This window comes from Ornithorhynchus anatinus, chromosome 2, assembly GCF_004115215.2.
Source record: "Ornithorhynchus anatinus isolate Pmale09 chromosome 2, mOrnAna1.pri.v4, whole genome shotgun sequence".
In the NCBI taxonomy this organism is placed as follows: domain Eukaryota; kingdom Metazoa; phylum Chordata; class Mammalia; order Monotremata; family Ornithorhynchidae; genus Ornithorhynchus; species Ornithorhynchus anatinus.
The window spans coordinates 110,608,072-110,630,027 of record NC_041729.1 but is presented as its reverse complement, the minus strand read 5'-3'; positions in this window follow the sequence as shown (position 1 = coordinate 110,630,027).

Below are 21,956 nucleotides of genomic sequence, written 5' to 3'. Positions count from 1 at the left end.
CTTCAATATAGCTTTGAAGGTGGGCAGAGTAATTGACTGCAGGATATTAGGAGGGAGGGTATTCCAGGTCAGAGAAAAGGAAGAGGGTGAGAAGTTGATGGCAACACAGATGAGTTTGACGTACAGTGAGAAAGTTAATAATAATAATAATAATAATGTTGGTATTTGTTAAACGCTTACTATGTGCCGAGCACTGTTCTAAGCTGTGGTGTAGATACAGGGTAATCAGGTTTTCCAACTTGAGACTCACAGTCTTAATCCCCATTTTACAGATGAGGTAACTGAGGCACCAGGAAGTGAAATGACTTGCCCAAAGTCATGCAGCTGACAGGTGGCTGAACCAGGTTTAGAACCCATGACCTCTGACTCCTAAGCCCGGGTTCTTTCCACTGAGCCACGCTGCTTCTTGAAGTTAGCATTAGAGCAGTGAAGTGTGCAGACCTGGTTGTAGTAGGAAAGTAGCGAGATGAAGTAGGAGAGGGTATGGTGACTGAATGCTTTAAAGTCAATGGTGAGGACTTTCTATTTGATGCGGAGGTGGATAGGCAACAACTGGAGTTTCTTGAGGTTTGGGGAAACATGGTCTGGATATTTTCATAGAAAAATGACCCATGTAGCAGAGTGAGGTATCAACTGGAATGGGGAGAGACAGGAGGCAGGGAGTTGGCAAAGAGGCTGAAACAGTAATCCAGATGGGATAGGATGAGTGATTGGACTAACATAGTAGCAGTTTGGATAGAGCAGAAAGGGAGGATTTTATTGATGTTGTGAAGGTCGAACCTACAAGATTTAGTGATGGATTGAATACATGGATTGAATGAGAGGGAGGAATCAAGGATAATGCTGAGGTTATGGGTTTGTGAGACAGGAAGGATTGTGGTGCTGTCTAGAGCAGAGACCTGGGAGTCGGTGGTCACAGGTTCTAATTCTGGCTCTGCCATTTCTCTGCTGTGTGACCTTGGGCAAGTAATTTCACTTCTCTATGCCTCAGTTATCTCATTTGGATAACAAGGATTGAGACTCTGAACCCCATGTGCGACAGGGACTGTATCCAACCCAATTTGCTTGTATCCACCCTAGTGCTAAGTACAGCCCCGGCACATAATAAGCACTTAACCACAATTATTATTATTAGGGTTTGGGTGGGAAGATAAGTACTTCTGTTTTAGAGATATTGAGTTTGAGGTGACAGGAGGACATCCAAATAGAAATGTCTTGAAGGCAGAAGGAAATGAGAGCCTGGAGAGAGCGAGAGAGATCAGGGCTAGAGAGGTAGATTTGGGCATCATCCTCATATAGGTGGTAGTTGAAGCCATGGGAGCAAATTAGTTCTCCAAGGGAAACTAGAAACTAGATGGGAATATTACCTAGCATACTACTGAATGTCCTACCAATCATCAATCAATCAATCAATGGTATTTATTGAGTGCTTACTATGTGCAGAGTACTTAGTGCTTTGAGAGTACAAAACAACATAATTTGCAGATATGCTCCCTGCCCATAATGTACCAGAAGTTAGCAAGAATTTACAAAGCATAGGAGAGAGAATATTGACTACTATTCCTAACAATTTCTCCACTTGTCATGCGGAAATTTTTAACTATATTCTTTTTGAAAACGAGCAATGTAATGATGTGGGTTGTAATTTTACTTCCAAAAAAATGCTATAGAAAAAAGGACTTTCCCTAATCGGTTCAAATGGTGTAAGTCATTGAGTGTGCAAAAAAATATGTTTCAATGGTATACAGCCCTAGCATTTGCATAACAATATTTGTTTTATTCGAACAGTGGAAAATTTTATGAAATATTTTAATGCATTAAAGAAGAGAATCAAACACAACAAGGAAAATCATCTATGACTGTAAAAGTGTCATAAAATCACCATGATCAATCAATCAAATGCATTTATTAAGCCCTTACCATGTGCAGAGCACTGAGCTAAGTGCTTGGGCGAATACAATACAACATAATTAGCAGACATGTTCCCTGTCCATAATGATCTTACATCTATAGAGGGAGACAGACATTAATATGAATGAATTCCTGTGCATAGGAACATTTGTTTAGGAAAATAACAAATTATCTTTGAAAACAGATTCTCCAAAAATATGGGTAAATATATACCAAGTTGAATGGAAAGGTCGAAGCTAATTTGATCCAATTTTGAAGTAGGACAATGAGTAGATTAAAAGCACAAATATGTGAAGTTGTGATCATTTAGAATACACCCTGCACTGAAATTTTAATTTTAATACTTCTTTTAGAATTTTAGTCTCACTTTGGCCCTATTTGGTGAAAATGGCGTATCTGTCTTAGGAAGCAGCTTAGCCTAGTGGATAAAGCCTAGTGGACAAGGGTCTGGGAGCCAAAGGACCAGAGTTCTAAATCCAGTTTTGCCACTTGTCTGCTGAGTGATCCTACTGAGAGCTCACCTCCTCCAAGAGGCCTTCCGAGACTGAGCTTCTCCTTTTCCCTCTGCTCCCTCTGCTCCCTCTCTGCTCTCCCTTCACCTCCCCTCAGCTAAGTCCCCTTTCCCCCCTTGCCCTCTGCTCCTCCCCTTCTCCATTCCCCTCCCCTCAGCACTGTGCTCATTTGTATATATTTTAATTACCTTATTTATTTTGTTAATGAGGTGTACATCCCCTTGATTCTACTTATTGTGATTAAGCTGTCTTGTTTGTGTCTGTCTGTCTCCCCCGATTAGACTGTAAGCCCATCACTGTGCAGGGATTGTCTCTATTTCTTACCGAATTGTACATTCCAAGTGCTTAGTACAGTGCTCTGCACATAGTAAGTGCTCAATAAATACTATTGAATGAGTGATCTTGGGCAAGTCAATTTCCCTAACTGTAAAATGGAGATTCAATAACATATCCTTTATTATTCTCTTTTTTCATAAGATAAATTTTCTCTAAAGTAATCTAGGTTATTTGGATTTTCTAAGGGCAGAAGGAAAATGAACTTCCCTGGAGCAATGACGAAGCTAAGGCGAGATATAATGAATTATAATCCCTGATATTTCTGCATGTATACGCAATGTGCATGAATCATTTCTCTCTCTCCCTCTCTCTTTCTCATGCAGACACACAAAGACCCACATAAAAAAATGCTTGCAGCACACACATAAGTTCTCAGCACATACATGAACACACAAAAAATGCTTGGAACACATAGAGACACACCACCCCACATACATACAATCACAGAATACACATATTCTGAGAAGGATTTTTATGAACATAGAGACCCATGGACATGTTTGGAAAAAGAAGGCACACCTTGAATGCAGAAAATATCAATATTTATGTGCAGGCAGTATCCACATGGATAGCAGCTCACCATCAGTAGTGTCATTATCAGACAAAGTACAACCTTGAGCGTGCGAATACATCAGGTATTACAAAACTTTTCCTGGATATTAATTGATATAGAGACATCCTATTTCATGGCTTAATGGATAGAGAATGGGTATGGAAGTCAGAAGGACCTGGGTTCTAATCCTGACTCTGCCACTTATCTGTGGTGTGACCTTGGTAAGTCACTTCATTGTGCTTAATATAATTCATGATACCTCCCCTTAGCATGATCATTGTTCCTGGTAAGTTCATTATCTTTCTGTCCTTAGAAAATATGAATAAACTAGATTACTTCAGAGAAATTTTCTCATAAAAAAAGAGAATAGTAAAGGATATGCTCTTGAACATCAGATCAACACCATGACTTAGAATTTTGTACAGGCTTGGTTAATGTTTATTTTCAGAAAGAGACTATAGCTCTGCAAGTTTAGTTTTCAGACACAGCACTAATTGCAAGGCAAACCACGGGATCAAATATAAAAGATTTTTTAAAGTATAAAACTGTAATTTCCCATTTTATTGCTTCCTCTCCTAGCACATATAATAGAAATCCTGGCAAAAATCTTAATGCTCCCCAATTGATGGATGATTCCAAGGGCGTGTCATGAGCATGCTGGGTGGTTTGGGTCAGAAAGCCTTTCAACCAATAACACTTAAAATGAATTTATAAAATATGGAAAATAATTTTATACTTCCCTTTCATTATAAGCTATAATAATACCTTAGGAAAGGTGAAACTAATATTCTCTATAAAAACAAAACTCTTTGGGGCCATGGATTGTGTCTCCCAACTCCACTGCATTTTTCCCCTAAATATTTAATACAGTGCTCCTCACACCATAAATGCTCAAAAAATTCTAATTGATTGAAACAAAATAATTTGAAATATGTGTAGCTTTTGCTTTCATTTATCAACTTTAGCCTTTTGCAGGGGTAGCTGCTAATTAGGCTGGACATAACCCTTTTTATGCTTGGTGCTCACAGTCTAAGAAGGAGGAAGAGCAAGTATTTAATCCCCATTTTACTGTTGAGGAAACTGAGGCACAGAGAAATTAAGTGACTTACCCAAGGTCACACAACAAGCCATTGGCAGTATAGGGATTAGAATCAAAGTCCTCTTACTTCCAGGTTTGTGCTTTTTCCACTAGGCCATGCTGCTTCTCTCAAGAAGAAGCATGGCTTCGTGGAGAAAGCATGGGCCTGGAAGTCAGAGGACTTGGGTTCTAATCCTACTCCATCACATCTTTGCTGAGTGACCTTGGGTAAGTCACTTCTCTGAGTCTCAGTTACCTCTTCAGTAAAATGGGGATTAAGAGTGTGAGACCAATGTGCAATAGGGACTGTTTACAATGTGATTGACTTGTATCTACACCAATGCTTAGAACAGTGCTTGGCATATGGTAAGCGCATAGTAAGTGTCATAGTTATTATTATGAAACTCCAGTAGATACCTGTTCCCCTCAACATCGAGCAGAAACTCCTTACAATCAGCTTTAAAGCTATCAATCTACTTACGGATTCAACTACCATCTCTCTGCAGATGTACCCAAATCTACTTCTCCTCTCCTGATCTCTCTCCCTCTCTCCACACCCGCACCTCCTCCTGCCTTCAGGACATCTTTACTTGGATGTCCTCTTGTCACTTCAAAGTCAACACGTCCAAAACAAAGCTCATTATCTTCCCTCCCAAACCCTGTCCTCTCCTTGACTTTCCCATCACCATAGACTGCACCACCATCCTTCCCGCCTCATAAGCTTGTAAGCTTGGTGTTTTCCTTGACTCCTCTCTCTCATTCACCCCACATATTCAATCTTTACCAAATCCTGTCAGTCCAACCTGACACTGCTAAAATCCTCTCTTTCCTCTCCACCCTAACTGCTACCACATAAATACATTCATCCTATCCTGTGTAGATGACTGCTTCAGCTTCCTTACTGACTTCCCAACCTCCTGCCTTTCCGCACTCCAGTCCATACTTCACTCCGCTGCTTGGATTATCTTTCTACAGAAGTCTTCAGGTCATGTCATTCCCCTTCTCAAAAATCTCCAGTGGTTGCCTATCCACTTCCAATATCAAACAAAACCTCCTCACCGTCGGCTTTAAAACACTCCATCACCTTGCCCCCTCTTACCTCACCTCACTTCTCTCTTACAACCCAGGTGGCATACTTCGCTCCTCTGCTGCTAACCTTTGTGCCTCAATCTTGCCTGTCTTGCTCACGCCCTGCTTCTGTCCAGGAATGCCCTCCCTCCTCAACTCCGCCAGACAATACTCTCCCCGCATTCAAAGCCTTATTGAAGGCACATCTCCTCCAAGTGGACTTCCCAGACCAAGACCCATTTTTCCTCATCTTCCACTCTCTTCTGCATTGCCCTGATTTGCTCCCTTTGCTCTTCTCCTGACTCACAGCCCCAAAGCACTTATGTATGTATCTGTAATTTTATTTATTTGTATTCATGTCTGCTTATTTGTACTGATGTCTTTCCACCTCTAGACTGAGAGCTCGATATGGGCAGGGATTGTCACTGTTTATTGTTCTATTGTACTTTCTCAAGTACTTAGTACAGTGCACTGCACACAGTAAGAACTTAATACGATCGAATGAATGAATGAATGAACCCTATTCTACCTCACCTCATCGATTTCCTACTACATCACAGACCTCACACTCTGCTCCTCTAGCTTACTCACTGTGCTCCAGTCTCATCTTTTCACCTCCAACCCCTTTCCTATCCTCCCCTAGCCTGGAACTCTCTCCTCCTCCATATATGTCAGACCACTACTCTCTCCACCTTCAAAGCAAAATTAAGGAAGGTCACATCCTCTCCAAGAGGCCTTCCCTATTAAGCTCTTTTTTCCCCAGCTCACTCTCCTTTTAGGATCATCTACACATGTGCATTGGTGACCTTTGGGCATTTGATTGGTGACCCCACAGCACATATCTTTAAATTATATATTATAAATTATTTACTTATATTAAAGTCTGTCTCCCCCTTGAGACTGTGAGCTCCTTACAACCAGAGAACATGTCTGCTAATTCTTTTGTATTGTACTATCCCAGCTGCTTAATACAGTGAGTGTTCTGCATAAACACTAAATAAATGCCACTGATTGATAGGTTAATAGTGTTAACATGATACATAAAATAAAGTGTAGTATTTGTTAAGCGCTTACTATGTGCAAAGCACTGCTCTAAGCACTAGGGGATACAAGGTGATCAGGTTGTCCCACGTGGGGCTCACAGTTTTAATCCCCATTTTACAGATGAGGTAACTGAGGCACAGAGAGGTAAAGTGACTTGCCCAAAGTCACATATTTGGCAAGTGGAGGAGCTGGGATTAGAATCCATGACCTCTGACTTCCAAGCCCGGGCTCTTACATTCCATTCATATCCTATCCAATAAAAAATGAGGAGGGAGATCTCCTCCCTCCTCGCAAGTGCCACCCCCTCCACCTGCGCCTCGGACCCCACTCCCTCTCACCTTCTTAAAACCATCGCCCCTGCCCTCCTCCCTTCCTTAACTTCTATTTTTAACCACTCAATCTCCAAGGGCTCCTTCCCCTCTGCCTTCAAACACGCCCACGTCTCCCCCATCCTAAAAAAACCCGCTCTTGACCCCACTTCCCCCTCCAGTTATCGTCCTATCTCCCTACTACCCTTCCTTTCCAAAATCTTAGAACGAGTCGTCTACAATCGATGCCTAGAATTCCTTAACTCCCATTCTCTCCTAGACCCCCTCCAATCTGGCTTCCGTCCCCTCCACTCTACCGAGACTGCTCTCTCTAAGGTCACCCATGACCTCCTTCTTGCCAAATCCAATGGCTCCTACTCCATTCTGATCCTCCTTGACCTCTCTGCTGCCTTTGACACTGTCGACCATCCCCTCCTCCTCCGTACCTTATCTCACCTTGGCTTCACGGACTCTGTCCTCTCCTGGTTCTCCTCTTACCTCTCTAGCCGATCATTCTCGGTCTCCTACGCTGGAGCCTCCTCCCCCTCCCATCCTTTAACTGTTGGAGTTCCTCAAGGGTCAGTTCTTGGCCCTCTTCTGTTCTCCATTTACACTCACTCCCTCGGTGAACTCATTCGCTCTCACGGCTTTGACTACCATCTCTACGCAGATGACACGCAGATCTACATCTCCGCCCCTGTCCTCTCCCCCTCCCTTCAGGCTCGCATCTCCTCCCGCCTCCGGGACGTCTCCACCTGGATGTCTGCCCGCCACCTAAAACTCAACATGAGCAAGACTGAGCTCCTCATCTTCCCTCCCAAGCCCGGTCCGCTCCCAGACTTCTCTATCACCGTGGATGGCACGACCATCCTTCCCGTCCCGCAGGCCCGCAATCTCGGTGTCATCCTTGACTCGTCCCTCTCGTTCACCCCACACATCCTATCCGTTACCAAGACCTGCCGGTTTCACCTCTACAATATCGCCAAGATCCGCCCTTTCCTCTCCACCCAAACGGCTACCTTACTATTACGGGCTCTCGTTATATCCCGGCTAGACTACTGTGTCAGCCTTCTCTCTGACCTCCCTTCCTCCTCTCTCGCCCCGCTCCGGTCTATTCTTCACTCCGCTGCCCAGCTCATCTTCCTGCAGAAACGATCTGGGCATGTCACTCCCCTTCTTAAACAACTCCAGTGGTTGCCTATCGACCTCCGCTCCAAACAAAAACTCCTCACTCTAGGCTTCAAGGCTCTCCATCACCTTGCCCCTTCCTACCTCTCCTCCCTTCTCTCTTTCTACCGCCCACCCCGCACGCTCCGCTCCTCTGCCGCCCACCTCCTCGCCGTCCCTCGGTCTCGCCTATCCCGCCGTCGACCCCTGGGTCACGTCCTCCCGCGGTCCTGGAACGCCCTCCCTCCTCACCTCCGCCAAACTGATTCTCTTTCCCTCTTCAAAACCTTACTTAAAAATCACCTCCTCCAAGAGGCCTTCCCAGACTGAGCTCCTCTTCCCCCTCTACTCCCTCTGCCATCCCCCCTTTACCTCTCCGCAGCTAAAGCCTCATTTTCCCCTTTTCCCTCTGCTCCTCCACCTCTCCCTTCCCATCCCCACAGCACTGTACCCGTCCGCTCAACTGTATATATTTTCGTTACCCCATTTATTTTGTTAATGAATTGTACATCGCCTTGATTCTATTTAGTTGCCATTGTTTTTACGAGATGTTCTTCCCCTTGACGCTGTTTAGTGCCATTGTTCTTGTCTGTCCGTCTCCCCCGATTAGACTGTAAGCCCGTCAAACGGCAGGGACTGTCTCTATCTGTTGCCGACTTGTTCATCCCAAGCGCTTAGTACAGTGCTCTGAACATAGTAAGCGCTCAATAAATACTATTGAATGAATGAATGAAAATGAGCATTATTTCAATGCTGGTGTGTTGACTTTATTTATGGAACCTTATGGTCTGTGATTCTAGACTGTGAGCTCCTCCTCTAAACTACGATCCCACTGTGGGCAGGAATTGTCTCTCTTTATTGCTGTATTGTACTTTCCAAGTGCTTAGTACAGTGCTCTGCAAATTGTAAGTGCTCAGTAAATATGGTTGAATGAATTGAATGAATTCTTTCTTGACATTTGTTGCTAGTTGTGGCATGAAGGTAGTATTGTAAAAACTATTTGAGGAGACAGATGTAGTGTGGGAAAGAGTGAAAACACCTTTTTTAAAAAAATACTGATTTAAAAAGATTGAGGGTAGCAAACCATCTACCCATTCTCAATTTACTCAGTATCTGTGTACCTGTGCTTGGTATTGCACACAACTGATATCAAAGTCATTAGATGACTTACTCAAGGTCCCTCAGCAAGGTAGGCACAAACTGGGACCTTCACTAGTCCATTTGGAATTTCCAATCTAGTTTTTCTTCCCTGGACTATTAAATCTCCACATTTTTCAGTGCCCTCCTAAATTTGTCTAGCAATATTGTTCAAAACAATTTAATTGTGCACACAAAGCACCCATTTAGTACCTGGTGTGACTAAATGTTTTTCAGAGCAAGTCACTGTGTTGCCACCTTAAACACTCCACAGTGAGAAGCCTAGTCCTCTAGGTAATGGCATTTCTGACAAATTAATAATGTGATGTTTTGCTAGCCCAGGAGATTTTTCATTACATATCCCCCAACTGTTATTTACAATAAGGTGACAACTCATAATTTGTCAAGAAGTAAAGAACAGCAGGGATAGCAGTATGAGGTGATCACATAAATGAGTATGTTGGGTTAGAGGGGGTGGACAAATGGTCATTGGAAAAAAACCATGGCCGCTCCTTCTTATTTTCCTTCCACAGGGATGGCTGAGTTCTATTAGAGACAGGACAGATGAGGTGTCTCAGATGAAAGATTGTCTTCTGGGAAAGTATCTTCATTACGGTAATCAGAGCATGAGGACCAGGCAACTTTGCCAGGTGAACAATTGTCGTAAAAACTATGAGGTAAGCAGCAGGGTATAAAACAGCCATGTGTACATGCATTGGGCCAGGATAGATGAATAGTAATGAGCGTGGCTCAGTGGAAAGAGCACGGGCTTTGGAGTCAGAGGTAACGGGTTCAAATCCCGGCTCGGCCATTTGTCAGCTGTGTGACTTTGGGCAAGTCATCTCACTTCTCAGTGCCTCAGTTACCTCATCTGTAAAATGGGGATTAAGACTGTGAGCCCCACGTGGGACAACCTGATTCCCTTGTGTCTACCCCAGCGCTTAGAACAGTGCTCGGCACATAGTAAGCGCTTAACAAATACCAACATTAATGAGCGTTATCTCTGTGGTGGGTGGGAAGGATGGCAGATGCTTTTGAACTAATTTTCAAGACTGGCTAATGGAGCGCTAGTTTAGAAGTGTGCTGGAGCCTTATATTCAGCCACACTCCAATATTATTTCCTGTATGATTCTGCAAAATGTCTTTACATTTTAATATGAGGATTTGACTTCTGATCTCCTAGCCCTTTGTTCTAGTATCCCTTCCCAGCAGGCATAGGATCAAGGTGGAGAAGATGGCAAAGATTACATGACGGAGGATTATAAATTACCTCTTTTCAGAACTGTCTTGAAAGTAACCACTCAACACCATCCTGTAAAGCCCAGACTGCCTCATTTGACTGGTTTCCAAAAGAAGGGGCTTGGGTGAAGAGGATTTTCATCACCCTATTCCTTCTTCCCCACTGCCAAATACTGCCCCTATACCACACTGGCCTGCCAACTCTATGAGTGCTACAGTAAGAGTGGGGTGAGACTATGAGTGGTGAAAGGAATAAGAAGTAAAAGGGAATACATACTTGAATAAGTACTTTAAGTAACAGGGGACATAAAATTCACAAGTGCTCAAGCAGCTCAGAAGAGTTGGAAGTGGCAGATATGGGTAGTGAGGTAGTCAACATGATAATAATAATTACGGTGTTTGTAGAGTGCTTACTATGTGCCAAACACTGTTCAATCATTCTTTCATTCAATTGTATTTATTGAGTGCTTACTATGTACAGAGAACTGTACTAAATGCCTGAAATGTACAATAAGGCAATCAGGTTGGACACAGTCCCTGTCCCACATGGGGCTCACAGTCTTAATCCCCATTTTCCAGATGAGGTATCTGAGGCACAGAGAAGTGAAGTGACATGCCCAAGATCACATAGCAAGCAATAGAGCCACGATTAGAACCCATGACCTTGAGAAGCAGCGTGGCGCAGTGGAAAGAGCACGGGCTTTGGAGTCAGGGCTCATGAGTTCGAATCCCAGATCTGCCATTTGTCAGCTGTGTGACTGTGGGCAAGTCACTTAACTTCTCGGTGCCTCAGTTCCCTCAACTGTAAAATGGGGATTAAGACTGTGAGCCCCACGTGGGACAACCTGATTCCCCTGTGTCTACCCCAGCGCTTAGAACAGTGCTCTGCACATAGTAAGCGCTTAACAAATACCAACATTATTATTATTAACTTCCAGGCCCATGCTCTATCCACTACACCAAGTGTTTCTGTGTAAGAAGACTGTCAGTTCTTTGAACTTTATGCAAGGAGCTAATATATAACTGCTTAAAGGTCAATGTTTCCGACGAACATACCTAATGATATTTGACCACTTACAATTAGCTTCCTATACTATGCTCTGGGACTGATACAGAGGTTCTGCTTCAGAATCACAATGCAAACATGTTTGGAGACTTTCTTGGGCAGAATCACAATGTATTATTCATGGCCATGCTAAGAGAAGTGAAGTGACTTACCTAAGTTCATTCAGTCGTATGTATTGAATGCTTACTGGGTGCAGTGCACTGTATTAAGCATTTGGGAATGTACAATACAGCAACAAAGTGTGACAATCCCTGCTCACCACAAGCTCACAGTCTAGAGGGGCAGAGACAGACATCAATACAAATAGACATCAATATAAATAAATGAAATTACATACATATACATAAGTACTGTGGGTGGGGAGAAGGGGGAAGAGCAAAAGGAGCAAATCAGGGCAATGTAGAAGGAAGTGGGAGATGAGGAAAACTGGGGCTTACAAACAAGTGGTGGAGCCAGTATTAGATTTTAGATTCTTCTGAGCCCCAGACCCATGGTCTATCTACTAGGCCACACTGATGCATACTGCTTACTAGATGCAAAGCATTGTACCAAACACTGGGCTAAATACAAGATAATAGATTCAAGATAAATAACCCCAGTCCCATGTGGGGTCATTCAAAAGCCCATGTTCTGATTAGGCCCTTTCATGTTGCAGTGGGCCAGAAGAGAACTTTAGATAGCTCCTAAATCATTCTGATGGGGATAATCATCCTGGAAAGAGATTTCGAAGTGACTCAAATTTGGTTTCATTGTTGTTCAGAAGCAGAGGATGTCAAACACCTTTTCTAAGTTCCATTTCCCCCAAAAAAACTGAATTGCAATTTCCAGCTAATCTTAGATTGTCCTTTTTGCCCTTATCACTTGACTCCTGGTTATGAGGCTGACATCATCATCTGCTATATTTAGCTGCAAGCCTCACTTATCCCCACTAAAACACTTTTCTTCCTGTAATGTGCATGGTTATTAGTTCACTGTGATTCTCAGTATGCAGGGATTATAATAATATGTATTTTAACTTGTAACTTTTTGCTATGATTTTAAAATCATTGCTTTCCCTGCCGTTCTTCTGTCGCTCCAGTGTTATTTGATTTATTATTTTGAAAAAGACTGACAATGTTCTGCCGAAAATAATTATTAGTTAATGCTCTGGCATTATATAGGAACAAACACTCAGTCCTTCAGCTTCTGGTTAAACTACTGGAAGAGATTTTACATGAAAGAGAAAGGATACCTTTTATGTATTGAAATGTAATGTTGTCAATCTCATTAACTACCGCATTGCATAAGTCTTTGAAGAATTGTTTGGATACATGTGATGATGGCATGCCCTCATTGACATCTTAGAGTAGGTCCTCCACTCTTAGGCTCTCATCTATTTATCTGGTATTGATTGTTTTATTACTTTTGTTCATTATTAGATTTAATCTAGCAATGATGATGATATTTGTTAAGCACTTATTATAAACCAAGCACTGGGGTAAATACATGATAATCAGGTTAGAAACAGTCCCTGTCCCACCTGAGGCTCACAGTCTAAGGGAACAGGAGAAAATGAGACCCAGAGAAGTTAAGTGACTTGTTCAACATCACACAGCAGGCCAGTGGCGGGGCTGGGACTAGAACCTAGGTCTTCTGACTCTCAGACCCTTGCTCTTTCCACTGTACAACATTTTTCCTCATGCTCTTTCAACTGCTATGTATGATTCAATTTGTGTCTTTTTATTTTTTCCATTAGATTGTAGAATCCTTATATGTGAGGAATGTTATTTTTACATCTTCCACACATCCCCCTAGCACAGTGCTTTGCCCACAGTAGGCACTCTGTCAATGCTGTTGTTGCTCCTGCTGAAATTCAGTGCCAGTGTCTGGTGCTCTTAAGCATGATAGATTTCTAATTTACCTGCCACAGACCCTGAACTCCAGTTCTAAACTCATTGCTATCCACCGTTCTGGTAATGCCCCTAAAATGTGGGAAAGAAAACATTTTACTCTGGAATCCCGTGGCACATTGTAAAAGTCAGTCAAATCCACACTACTCTGAAGCTTTCCTCCTATGGGCCAGAACCATGCTAAAACCAGAAAGGACCACTTGCAGGTGACCTTCTTTGAGGATTTTGACAAAAGCAAATAAAATTTAAAATTTCATAACGAGGATCATATGTATTGTAATATTTTGCCCAGGGAAAATGGGTGAGTGAGTTTCTACATTATGACTGCCCCTAAGTTCAAAATTTTAAGCAACACTATTCTTCATAATTTTCCATTTTCTGTCTCAGGCATGATCTTTTTCAAGGGAGACATGTTAAAGCAAGAATAGCGGTACCTGTTGATCATATTTCTTATTGAATATCAAAAAACTTCAAGATAAAGCTATCCTTGTGAAATTGCTAATCTAATTGTGCAACATCATGGAATTCTGAAAGGTTGTGAAGGTTCAGGTAAACAGTGACACTTTGAAAGGAAGACCTGAACCAAATTTCTGAAATTTAGAGTATTCCCACCCAGCTAAAGAGAAATCCTTACTCATGAGGGCTGGTTTGCAACTTTACACCAATGATATTGTTTCTCACTTTGTAAAAAAAAATAATCTCGAGAATATCAGCAGAAGTGAAAAAAGGAGGCAAAGATCAAAGGGTAAATTCCAAATGCTTGCAACTTGATTTCAATTATTGACATTTTCTTAATGTGCCTAGTTGTCTCTGGTTGTACAATAGGAGGATATTAAATAACAACACACAAGAAGGGTGCTGATGATTTTAGATAGAAACATAAAAACACAAAGTAAAATTATAGCAGATATAGTGACAAGCAGAAGCCATAATAGTTTGTTTAGTGCTTTCATGTCCAGCATAGTTGCTAAGCCTAATAACAGGAGTAATTCATGCTCAGTAATGTTCATGTCTTCTCATTGAAAATATTCTTCCTCATCAGATAATCTATTGCCACCAGTATTAGGCGGTCATTTTATTTTTTTTTTAATACTTCTGTCAGCTTGCTGCCTATATATGGTAGCTAGGCAGCATAACAAGCTAAATTATAAGAAACACAAATTGTGATCACGGGTCAGTAATATTGACAGCTCTAATTTAGCAGGCTCCTTATCAATCATCTATGATGTATCCGAGGCAAATTCAGTCTACATTTTATGATAGCTACATTAGAAAAATGATACCCATATCATTATGATGCCACAGAGAGAGACTCAAGTAGATATACTTGATTTTAAGATTGAGGCAGAACCAAAAATAACTTCTGATTTAGTTTTCCTGGCCCAGGAGCAGACAGAGGAATTGTATGAAATTTCTAGTTCTGGAATGTTCAGTGAGTGATGATTCAATATTCTATATTAAATTTAACCTCAGTGATAGTTAGTGAATGCAAACAGTACAGTTATAACTACAAATGATGCCCTGTATTCTGGTGCAATGTAAGTGATTCATTCAGGCGACCAGCTGAAAACTCTCAGTACAATAATAATTTGATAATTCAATTAATCACCAATCAGTAGTATTTGCTGAGCACTTACTGTGCAGAGCATCATAGCAATGTTTGAAAAGGTGTTTTAGAGTTGATAAACATGATCTCTGCTCCACAAGAAGTGTTTAGAGAAGCAGCATGGCCTAATGGCAAGAGCATGGGCTTGGGAATCAGAGGACATAGGTTCTAATCCTGGCTCTGCCACTTGTCTGCTTTGTGACCTTGGGCAAGCCATTTCACTTCTCCTTGCCTCAGTTATCTCATCTGTAAAATGGGGATTAAGACTGTGAGCCCCATGTGGAGCAGTGACTGTGACCAACTTGATTACCTTGTATTTGTCTTAGTGCTTAGAATAGTGCTTGGTACATAATAATGTTGGTATTTGTTAAGTGCTTACTATGTGCAGAGCACTGTTCTAAGCACTGGGGTAGACACAGGGGAATCAGGTTGTCCCACGTGGGGCTCACAGTCTTAATCCCCATTTTACAGATGAGTACATATTCATTCATTCATTTGATAGTATTTATTGAGCAGTTACTATGTTCAGAGCACTGTACTAAGCGCTTGGAATGAACAAGTCGGCAACAGATAGAGACATAGTAAGACATAGTAAGACATAGTAAGTGCTTAACAAATACCATTATTATTATTACAATCTATTGAGGAGATAGATATTGAAATAAGTAACAGATAGTGGAAGCAATGGGATATAAGCATATGAATATTAAGTACCCCAGGGATGGTGTGGTGAGTATCAAAATGCTTAGAGGGTACAGATGCAAGTGCATAAACAATATGAAGGGGAGAGAGATTATTTTTATTGTCATGTAATAATTATAATGATGAAAATAACATTTAAATTCTTACTCTGTGATAGACATTGGGGTAGATACAAAGTTATATAATCAAAATAAGTCCTTGTCCCAAATGGGACTCACAATCCATCTGATCCCCATTTTACAGATGAGGCCCAAAAAGGATGATGACTTGTCAGATCTTACCCAGAAGGCCAGTCCAGGTATCCTGATTTCCAGTCCCAGTCAATTAATTAATCAATCATATTCATTGAGTACTTACTGTCCAAAGCGCTTGGGAAAATATAATACAATATAACAAAATAACGGACACTTTCTTGCCCATAGTGAGCTTACAGTCTAGAGGGGGAGACAGACATTAATATAAAAGTCTTTTTACCATGTTACAATTCTTAGGGCTGGTTCAGTGACCTTGGCAAACCCTGCATTTCTTGGTTGTTCCAGGAGGTAGCCAGGTGAAAGGATGGAGGAGCTGACTGTGGGGTCTAAAACCACCACTGGTACCCAGAAGTCAGATTGTAAGAGTCTTAATTCTTGTGAGTATTTTGGGCAAACTTTAAGTGGCCAAATTTTTTCCCAGGTATCAATGCCAGGCATTCCTGGAGCTTAGGTCAGTTTTCACAGCCATATTTTGGAAATCTTGTTCTTCTTTAACAACAAATGGAAGAGTTTTCTGAAATAGGGTGTTTTGAGGAGGGTTATGAGATATTTGGAAGGCAGAGTGCATAGCTACAAACTCTGTCATATTGTGTAATCCCCCTCGTGTTTAGTACAGTGCTCTGCTCACAGTAACTGCTCAGTGAATGCTATTGATTGATTGGAAGAGTTTTCAGAGAAGTAGGCAGTCTAGGGTCATGGAGAGGACTATGATTTCTCAGATGTTTGGGCAAACACCATATAGTTGGCAATTTAGTGGCCTTGTGTCCTGAAAGTTTAACCAAGAGACACCCACTTTCTCACTCCACACTACAGAGAGCCATCTGATATATTACTGATATACCACTGAAGAGGGATCTTGTAGTACAGTCCAAAGCTTGCAATAATCTTCTTAGCCTTAAAGGTGCAAGCTCTGCAAACTTTTTTACTAGTGAAATGTCAAAAAATTTGGTGCAACTTTCCATTTACCTTATGTTTTCCTCATAGATAGTGAGGCAATAGATAATTATAATTATGGAATTTGTCAAGTCCTTACTATGTGTCAATCACTGTAGTAAGAGCTGGGGTAAATGCAAGAGAATCATGTCAAACACAGTCTTTTTGGTGTACAAGGCTCACATTCTAAGTAGAATGGAAATCAGGTACTGAATCTCCATTTTATAGGTGAGGATACTGAGGCCCAGATAAATTAAATGACTTGACCAAGGTCACACAGCAGCCAAGTGGTGGAGCTGGGATTAGAACCCAGGTCTCCTGACAAATGGGTCCTTTCCATTAGGATACAACTGCTTCTCTACTATACCACAATAAACTTTGTAAGTAACATGAGATCAAGAAGCAAAAAGGAAAATTGCTTTAGGCTCTGTAAGGCAAGTAAGGCAAGATATCCTGATGAAAAGATTAGTTGCACACATAAACTGGCCATAACTATTGGCACCACTTTCACCTTTTCTTATACACATGTATTTAGATATGAATTTCACCATCAGTGGCATATATCTCATATACATTGGAAAATTATATATGAGTTCAGTGCAATGCTGGATTGAAACTTGTGAGTGCCTGAGACTGAGAAAATAGCAGGATCCTTTCAGAAAAACCTTAAGAAAGTGATCTTCAATTCATCGATACTTTGTGTTTTTGACATTACAAAGTTAAAAGCAGTGCAGCATAGCATGGCTTCTTCAAACAGTTCAGTAATCAATTTAAAACAAAAATTGTATTTTATGATACAAGTTAAATTTAATATGAAGAAATCACGAAATGTGAAACAAATTCCCCTTCTCCTACCTCCCTGTCAGAAATGAATGGAAGTAAAAGATAGACTCTTTGGTTTTAGGTAGTTTAAAATCTAACCATTAAACAATCTTTGGGCATTTTTATCAAACTCGGGTTTAGGGAACAGTTCCTTCTGCCATTCTGTAGTAAAAATTGGGTGATTCTTTTTTTTTTAATTGGTATTTATTAAGCACTTACTATGTGCCAGGCACTGTACTAAGCACTGGGGTGGATATAAGCAAATCGTGTTGGACACATTCCCTGTCCCATGTGGAGTTCACAGTCCTAATCCCCATTTTACAGATGAGATAACTGAGGCACAGAAAAGTTAAGTGCCCAAGATCACAGGGTGTACAAATGGAGGAGCTGGGATTAGAACACAGGTCTTTCTGACTCCCAAGCTCAAGGTCTCTTCACTAGGCCACACTGATTCTCTGATCTTGAGGTTTTGATTTTGATTTGATTTGACATCTAGAGAAGTTTCCCCAAAGCCCCACTGGATGACAGAGACAGAGGCTCAAGGAGAGGTCCTCAGTCATTGAACAGAAATGCCCCTATGATTTCAGATTATGTGGAAAGGCAATTTGGAATGGGAAAATACCTGTACTTTTGGTTTACTCCAGCTAAGGCTCTAAGTGCATCAGTGGCAAGAATGTACTCCATTGATTTATAAATTGCTATTTGCTGTATAAGTGCCTATACCCAGCTGTGCAGTACGTTCATTCAAATTGGTCAGGCTTGGTCACTGAAATATCTCCAGCTGCATCTGAGGAAAGAGGAAAGTGGAACTCTATCCTGTTCAATTAAAAATGATCACTGAATACAAATGTTTTTAAGATTGTTGCTTTTAGTTCTCTGAAGTGGTGGAATGTGTATGGTATTCTAGTGTATGGTAAAAGGACATAGGATAGTTCACTCTTCTAAAAATTTCTGATTTTAGTTAGAAAAATATGGCAGTCTGCTATTTTCACCGAGCCCAGCTCCAATACCAAAACTTTGACTAGTGCTTTCTCAATCCAAACAAACTCAGAATTCCCAAATTTAAAGAAACATATTCCTTTTAGATTTTTAGACGCATATGTCTGTTAGTATCTAGCTATATATTAGGGATATATAGTTTATAATGGCAAATAATTGATCATGCCATTGATTGACCAAAGTGAATCATAATTGTTTTTGATCCATCTATCTTGCAAAATGTAAAAAACAAAACCATAAATTGTTTCTAAGTTCCAGGTAAAATTATGGGAAAGGATTCAATTGCTCTTGTATATAAAAATATAATGACCTCTTAAATAGGGTACATATCCAAATTTGTAATTCCATCAGAACTCACCCAGAGAAAATAGCCCTTCAGTGGAATTCCAGCATTCCAAGGAACATGTTTTCACACATTTACGTTCAGTAAGAAAGTGAGATTGTTCAGAGAAATCGCCAAACCTCTTCTCACTTCTCCCTAGTTGCCTTTAGTTTCAGCAATTTAACATTCTCCCAATTTTTTTCACTTACTCTCTATAGCTCAGAGAGGACTGACTCCACAGAGCTTTAGTCTGTGAAATGATAACAAAAAGGTTTGTGACTAGCTTGTAAAGAAAAATTAAACTAAGTCTAACCTACTGCTCTGTCAACATATTTATTTAGTAATGTTTGCATTAAATACCAAACTGTGTGTGCAAAGGCAACTTAATTGCCTATGTTTATTTGTGTATAAGGGGAAATAGAGCTGCTAGAAAATTTCTTAAATGGGGATAGTTTAGGGTTGAAATGCCAACTCAGCGTTACCTTTTACTATGATACCAGCAGCACAGTAAGTAGAAGCATCTGTGGTGAAGGAAGGGGGGAGGACAGAAAAAAAAGCCTCACTGATAAATCAACTACAGATTCAATGTGAATTGTCAAATTTAATATTTCAAAGATCGGTATTCATGAAAAATAAGATATGTGAAATTCACTTTAAGAAAAAAAATCTGTTTAAATGGTATTAATGGTAAGGCGTACACCAGCAAGGTGAACAACACTGATAATATTAAATTAACCCAAGAGGCTCCCTAATCAGAATCCCTATGCAGAAATCTGCTTGCCAACTGTCGTTCTTTTTCCCATTGGTTTAGTTAAGGGTTGAAGTTCTTCTTGAAGTTTCTTTTTTAATCATTAGATCCCGACCTTACAGTTTTCTCTGACTACTTTCCTTCAGGCTGTCTTGGCTCCTGTCAATTTAGGATTTCCAGGGAATTATTCTTCTTTGAAATGCATATTCCAGGCTTGAAATGCTGGCATATGTACACTGTAGAGTAATTGTGGAGGCCAAATGTTTAATTACACATGACAGCTGGAGCTGTAGGAGTCCGAGGCATGCTTGAAAACAACTTATGCCCTATGCAGTCTCAAAGAAAAGGAACACAATAATATACATTTAGTTCTGGGTTCCACATGTAGTCACTGCTCTCTTTCTTTCTAAGTTCAACAGCTCACACTGTTCTGAAAGGTCTTGAGCAATGCACTCAAGGTTTATAAAGGTTTCCATATATGTTACTATAGATTGTTCTGAAAGACTAAACATAAACTTTCATCACTCACTATGCACCAAATCCTGGTACTTTATGTTTAAGACTCAAGTCATCATGGAAAGGTTTTCTGAGGCATTCATTAATCCAACAATTTCAATGGAATTTCACTTCTTTTGAGCTCAAATATGAACTGGCAATAAGCTATAGTATTGAAGATACCCCCTGAAAAGTTGCATTTGGTTTAAATTACAAATGATGCAAAGAATATCTGTATTTCTCAAGGAAAAAAAGATCCTCTAGAATTATTAAGGAATCCTGAGTTTAATATCTAAAGCTCAAAAGAATAATTCAGCTATAGGCTTTCTTTAGGTTCTAAGAAAATTATTTCAAACATTTAATCAGAAAGACAAAGCAGAATTAAACCTGTGGAAAACCTGTTCTTAATTAATTCTTAATGAAGACTACTTTACTCTGTTACGATTCACTACTGAAAGTTTGCCAGATTATTTTCTCCCACAACTTGAAGTATCAATCTGATTTTTGCCAAGGACACTGTGGCAATAATGCATGCCTTTATTTGTGTGTAAAGTTCATCACAGTTCAGTGTATGGCAGCTTCAAATATTCACCCAGCTTTACATGGTAGAACGCAAAGAAAAATATTTCAATTGCTTTAGGGACCCATTCAAAGAAAAATAATAATTTGCTTTGGTAGTTTTACACAGGTAAAATAAAGTGAAAATCTGAGAAATCACCTGGTGAATTTCATCAATGCTGATAACCGATCTGGATCAAACCTTGCATTTATCACACTACAGTACTAATTTAGAGTGTGTTTGATTCATGCTATTACCTCAGCTCTCTGCCTCTGCAGACATAGTTCAATATTATGATGATATTTGTAAAGTGCTTATTAGTTCAGTGTCAGGAACAGTACTAAGTGCTGGGCTGGTTACAAGCAAATCGAGTTGAACCCAGTCCGTGTCTCCTGTGGGGCTCACAGTCTCCATCCCCAGTTTATAGATGAGGTAACTGAGGCCCAGAGAAGTGAAGTGATTGGCTCAAAGTCACACAGCAGACAAATAGTGGAGCCAAGATTAAAACCCATGACCTTCTGACTCTCTGGTCCATGTTGTGTTAACATCTAAAAAACATGTAAAAAATGTATGTTGTGATTTTTTCTGAATGATCTCAATAATTCATCTATAAAGTCTTGGGATGAATGCTCCGACTGAAAAGTTGTAGGCATTTGCTTAGGTACAAACTAAGCATGAATTTCTGTGTGGAAATCCAAAACCACACACTTATACAAAATTTAAATTTTATCTTGATTAAATTTTTCTTTGTGCAAAAAGAATAATAACTAAATTGATTTGACTATTTTTAAGAAGAAGTTTCTATGATATTGGAAAAGGCCCTATGTGGGCTTAATTCAAAAGTGGGCAATCTTCAAGATGGAAAAAAGTTGAAATAAAATTTGGATTCTAAATAACAGGCATGCACAGGAATAATAGCAATTGTAAAATTTGCTAAGCAGTCAATCAAACTTATTGAGCACTTACTATGTGCAGTACACCGTTTTAAGCACTTGAGAGAATGCAATACAACAATAACCTGACACATTCCCTGTCCACAGCAAGCTTACAGTATAGGGGGGGAATTTACAGTCTAGAGGAGAAGTGTACTAAATATAATATGGAGCTCACAATCTAAGAGAGAAAACAAGAATTGAGTCCCCATTTTACCAATGAGGAGCTGAGGCACAGAAGCATAAGTGATTTGCCCAAGTGACATAGAAAGTAAC